Below are 6,000 nucleotides of genomic sequence, written 5' to 3'. Positions count from 1 at the left end.
TCAGATCAGTGGTAGAACTAGAAAATGGACATTTGATGTTATACAGTGAAGTTAATGAAAAAGAAAGATCAACAGGAAATGTAGGGTGTATAATACACGTTAATAAAATAAAATTCTTGCGAAAATGAGAAGCAATATCAGAAAGAATATTGATATTTAAAATTAAATATCATGACCAAACCAAGAGCTTAATCATCGCTTATGCACCCATCGAAGATTAAAAAGTACAACGAAAAGAATATTTCTAGGAACAATTATCACAAGTATCTGAATCTAGCAAGAGGCATAAAGATGTTGTAGGAGATCTTAACGGAATATGGAAAAGAGGCCACCACAAATAAAATATCTCGGTAACAATTAGTTTAAGTTAATTTTAGAAAATTGCGTTTAAACAATTTTTTTATGATACTCAAATAAAATTAAAATAAAATTTCATATAAGCTATTAAAGATTGTTGGTAACAATGTAGCTGAACTTAAGTTTCACAGGAAAAATAGAGTTGTACCATTAAAGCAAGCATAGGTCTTCAAAATATTTAAAGATAAACAAATTATTATTGATACAGCGCCCATTTTCCAAAGAATGACTAGCCAGTCATACTGTAGGTACATGCATGAATGCTGCGGGAGGATTCGTTCCTCCGTTGTTTGTATTCCCACGCAAAAATATGAAAGCCGAGCTATTAGACAGAGCTCCAGCTGGGCCAATTGATGATCGTTACCCTTAAGGATGGATACAGAGCTACATATTCACAATAATTTAAAACCTTTAGAAGATGATCCCATGTTGCTCATTCTTGACGGCCATTATATCCATACACGTAATCTGGACGTTATAGACTTAGCGAGAAAAAATTATATTTCTATTGTATTAATCTCTCCCCATACTTTATATAAAATCTAACCGTTAGATTTGTGTTTTATGTCTCCATTACAGACATACTATTCAAGAAAAATCCTAAATTGGTTAGAGAATAATCCTTGTCGAAATGTAGGACCCTTTAAAATATGCTTATTATATCAGCCACTGGTTTTCGTAAAGCAGGAATTTTTTCATTAAATCGGAATATATTTTCAGAAGCAGATTTAATTTTAGAAAAACAAAGAGATAAAGAAGATACTCCGCATCGACAACATACTTCTGACAAATCAAGCCATTCGAACCAAATCACACCATTAGCTCAATTCAACTGTCTATTGAAAAAATCCCCCGAAACATGAAATGGGTAGTAGTGTGGAAATCAATCAGTTATCAAACATTGTAAAAGTTCAAGACTTTTCACCTTTACCATCCTGCATTTTATTGATACCTACTTCACACAACGAACGTAAAACCAATTCTGCGGAGTTAATTACAAGTACGCCCTACAGAGATGATTTTGAAGCTAGCATTAAAGAAAAACAAATGACGATGGTCAAAAGTAAAAAGATAAAGAAATTAAAAGAAGAAAGTGAATCCTCAGATTCCTCAAATGTTCCTTATGATAATGATTCAGATATGGATACCGATCCAGAAATTGACGCAGTTTATTTTCTGCACTGAACCTTATTTAAAGAACCAAGATGGAGAGAAGTGGGTACTATGTTTAACTTGATTTTTGATTTAGATGATCACGTGAAGAGCGTGCTGATAGTGATAAAAAGAGCAGTATGTGTGTAATTTTTGTATTGAAAAATAGGTTCCTAATTTTGAATAGGGTAAGTATCCAGTTTTTTTTTAATTTGAAAAAGTCTCATTTTTATACTTTTGCCTAATATTTAAATTGTTTAATGATCAAATAAATATTTTAGTATGCATAAGTTGTTTTTATTGAGGTTATAGCACATTATAACTACAAAAAATTATTCTAAAATGTTTTTTTGTCCCAAGAAAATTGAATCAAAAAAAAGAATATCCAATAAGTATTAGGCGACTTGCCACTGCCACTATAACATCGAGCAAAAAGACAAAAGAGGGAATGTAAAGGTAGTGGGGGCAAAAATATTGTTAGACAGGAAGTGCCATCTTGAGAGGCCAAATTAAACAAGGAAAGAGAGTCTTTCCTTGTTTAAGAAATCAAATTTAGTTGGGTTATGTTATTATTTGTCCCAACTGTCACATGAAATCTTATTTATATTGAAGTTTTTTAACAATTGTTTCACATTTTAGACTGTTATCGTTAATATTTAATTAAAATATTCTCGTCTAAGACACATTCTGAAAACTATTTTATAGCTACTGTTAATAAGTGTCGGAAAATTTAAATTTGGCGCATTCGCATTTCCGGATATGTCCGCCATCAGAGGCCACTTTTTTGGTCGCCTTTTCATAACGATTAGATTCCCTCTTTTGTCTTTTTGCTAGATGCACTATAACCAGTTTTGTAGTAGACATAGTTGAATATGACACACTGAATATTGTTTGTCGCAATTGCGTGAAGTAAGTATGGTCACAGTATAGACAACCAACTATACTGTGGTATGGTTTTAGAACATTAACAACGCTTCAATTAGTTGTCTACTTTGAAAAAATTACTCTTAGAGTTTCTTATGGACTACTTTATTAACCGGATACCTATATCTCGAGAAAATGGGTTATATATTTAGATTCAGTTTCGCTGTGAATAATGAAAGGTTACTCCTTGACTGCACAATTCATTGCAATTTTATAGTAGAATGTGCAACTGAAAATTTATTACTTCATAACGAAATACCATACTTTATAGAATATAGCCCTTCTATAAAGTATGACTCTTTACCATGTTTCTTCATTCTTTCATTTATTGTCGTTTATATCTGTTTTATATCACTGTTAATTGGATCTTTTTAGAAAACTTTTTAAGTTTAGCTTTTTTAGTTTGCGTATTTTTATCTTGCGTTTATATTCGCTCCTATTTTTAATTAAAAAAAAAACGTCCTAATGTATTTTTAAAATAGGTATATTTAAAATAAGAATGAGTAGTTTCTTCTTCTTTTTCTTCCTACTTTATAAATAGGCAAGATGCCTGTTTTACTTCGGTTTTTAGCCTCAATTGACCTTGTCTGACCAACTTTTCCTCGGTCGTCCCAATGATCTTCTTCCATTTGGCGATTTGTCTCTTGCTATTCGTACTATTCTGTTTTCTGTCATTCTTTCGATGTGTTGATTCCATTCCACTTTTCTTCTTTTGGTCAAAGCGTTTATTTCCTCTATACCACATCTCTCTCGTATTTCCTCACTTCTTACTCTGTCTCTTAGAGTTTGGTTTGTTATTTTTCGTAAGACTTTCATTTCTGTTGTTTCCAGTAGTCTTTGCGCTTTCGCCGTATCTGCTCTTGTTTCCGCTGTGTAGGTATTTGTTTCTCCAGATTGTGTTGTTGAGACATCCTGCTGCTCTGTTTGCCATGTTCACTTGTTTTTGTACTTCTTCTTCCACTTTTCCGTAGCTTGACAGTTTTATTCCCAAGTATTCAGTTTCCATCACTTGTTCTATTATTTTGTTATTTACGACTAGTTTACATCTTCTCGGTTGCGCTGATATCACTATCGCTTTAGTTTTCTCTGTTGAGATTTCCATGTTGTATATGAGCGCCGTATCTTTGAATTCTTTAATTAATCTTTGTAGGACATCTTCATTTTCGGCTGTTATTATGGCGTCGTCGGCGTAGCATATTATGCTTATTTCCTTTTCTCCCATTCTATATCCTCTTCTTTTTTTAACTTTCTTTATGATTTCATCCATTATCAGATTAAATATTAATGGGCTCAGCGAATCTCCTTGTCTAATGCCAGTTTCATATTTGATAGGTTGTGATAGTTTTCTTTTACATCTTACCATAGCTATGTTATCTTTATATATATTCTCAATGGTTTTTACTAAATCCAGTGATATTCCCTTTTCATATAATAAATGTATCGCGTCCCGAATTCTCACTCTATCAAACGCTTTCTTCAAATCTATCAGACACATATATGCTGATTTGTTGTATTCCAGCGACTTTTCTTTTATTTGTCTAGAATGAGTAGTTTAATTTACAAAATAAATTTTGTTTCTCATCCAATATAATCTAGACAGGAAGCAATTTCATTTTATGAATAAAAAACGTCAGGCTACTAAACGTTGTATTGGTTGCCTACCTTTCACTTTAATTATACAATTAGTATTACGGATACTTGTAATGAGAATTATCTATCTATTGCTCTAAAACTTCTATTTAGTTACCTCCAGATTATTTTATTCACAAATGTCACTTTTCTGAAGTTCAGTTTGTTGTCATACGTAAAATGGCAGTCGCTACGGGAGTCGGTATGTGATGCATCTGTACTGAATTTCGAATAAAAACTCTTGTTTATTGTGTGCTAAGTGTGTAAAATTTGTGATATGATATATTTCGGACTATTCTCATCAGGTAAGTCCAACACCTACTCCAATTATGAGCCTAAATGGTCAGAAAATTAACTTACTTTTTTTAATTGAATCTCGAATTAATTTTAGATTTTGTTTATTTTTTCATTAAAATTTATTATCATGTTTACACAAGTTTTAAATACATTTTAAGTGTATTTAAACACTGAATATTGTTTGCGGTAATTGCGTAAAGTATGGTTTTAGAACATTAAGTAGTCTTCAATTAGTTGCCTAGTTTAAAAGAATTACTCTTAGATTTTCTTATGGACTACTTTATTCTCCGGCTACCTATATCTCGAGGAAATGGTTATATATTTAGATACAGTTTCTCTGTGAATAATTAAAGGTTACTCCTCGACTACACAATTCGGTTTAATTCAATAAAAGACTATATTTCATTAAATATAATCTATTTTTACTAAAAAATTGAATTCTTCTGAAGGATTTCTTTGCCAATTATCATTGCATATTATTACATATTATATTGTTGTGTATTATTCAAATAAATTAGTTTAATAGTATATCAAACATAAACAATATTTTTTTGTTGTATCAAGTTTATTTGTACTTTAATAATATTATAAAGATATAATGGTGTTAATTGATAAATTTTAAGAACTAGAATTTTTATGAAATTAGTAAATCCTGGTAAACATTTATTTATTTTGAGTTTTCATACATTCAAGTAAATTCTATTGAATGTTACTACTTACTCAATTAAAAGATCTTTCTTTAACTAAAATATATATCAAAATATCTGTAATTTGTGTGAAATATTTGTAAAAACCAACACACTGTTTCACCCTTTAAGCACTTTAAGGTTATGTATTAAAGTCAATTTTAGGTTAGGTTTTTAAGGTCTCTAGAGATTGTTTTCTTTTTATCCACTTCAGCCATAAACCTTAAAGTTATTACATTGTTGTCCTCACCTCCACATGTTTAATTTCATTTCTGGGGTGTTTGTTTTAATTTATTCTGCATACAAATGCATAAATCTATTTGGAGTAATTCCTCCCTTAAATAAGATTTTATATTACAAATCATTGTTTTTCACTTTTTCCTTTGAAATTATTTTCACAACATTAATTTCTGAATTTCTGTCATTTTTTGTTTTACTTTTTGTTTTACTCACTTGTTTGTATTTTGAGAATGATTTGTGAAGTGGAAATTGAAACATCAAAAATAAACTTATTTTAAACTTTGTGGCATATTACCAAGGAAAATAGTAACTGCATTAAGATGTCACAAGAAAATAGCTTCAGTTCAGAACAGTATTTGTTTTACTGTATATGTAATAATTATTGTTATTCCATGTTGCAGTATATTTTGTTATTTGTATTTTTATAAATTTCCTTTTTGTATTAATTATAGTGTATACAACTTTTTTGTCTAATTCTTCCTATAGTATTCACCTTTTGTCTTTGTTAGAAATAACAAAGATGTTGTGTTCTGTCATTTCAGTAGCCATACATTTATTATTTCAGTATTGTTCTCCATTGCCTTCACATTAATAAAGATAGGTGGAATTTCCCTTAATAGAATTATCCAATTTTTCCTCTTCATTAACTTTTTCATGTATTTGTATATTGTGTTTTGTCTTTCACCCTTTTGATTTTAAATCTGTATGTAATGTA

The 6,000-nt window shown here is 30.2% G+C and overlaps 1 protein-coding gene across 1 annotated transcript in view; it reads left to right on the top strand.

Annotated features, from left to right (window-relative positions):
• Window positions 1–4,231: 4,231 nt before the first annotated feature.
• Window positions 4,232–6,000, top strand: part of CdGAPr (GTPase-activating protein CdGAPr) — a 320,315-nt gene continuing 318,546 nt past the window's right edge. The window contains exon 1 of the mRNA XM_072522419.1: window positions 4,232–4,367. The gene's annotated coding sequence lies outside the window, so the exon portion shown is untranslated. The remainder of the gene's footprint in view (window positions 4,368–6,000) is intronic.

This window comes from Diabrotica undecimpunctata, chromosome 2 (genome assembly GCF_040954645.1).
Source record: "Diabrotica undecimpunctata isolate CICGRU chromosome 2, icDiaUnde3, whole genome shotgun sequence".
NCBI classification, from domain to species: domain Eukaryota; kingdom Metazoa; phylum Arthropoda; class Insecta; order Coleoptera; family Chrysomelidae; genus Diabrotica; species Diabrotica undecimpunctata.
This window is presented reverse-complemented; position numbering and strand designations above follow the sequence as displayed.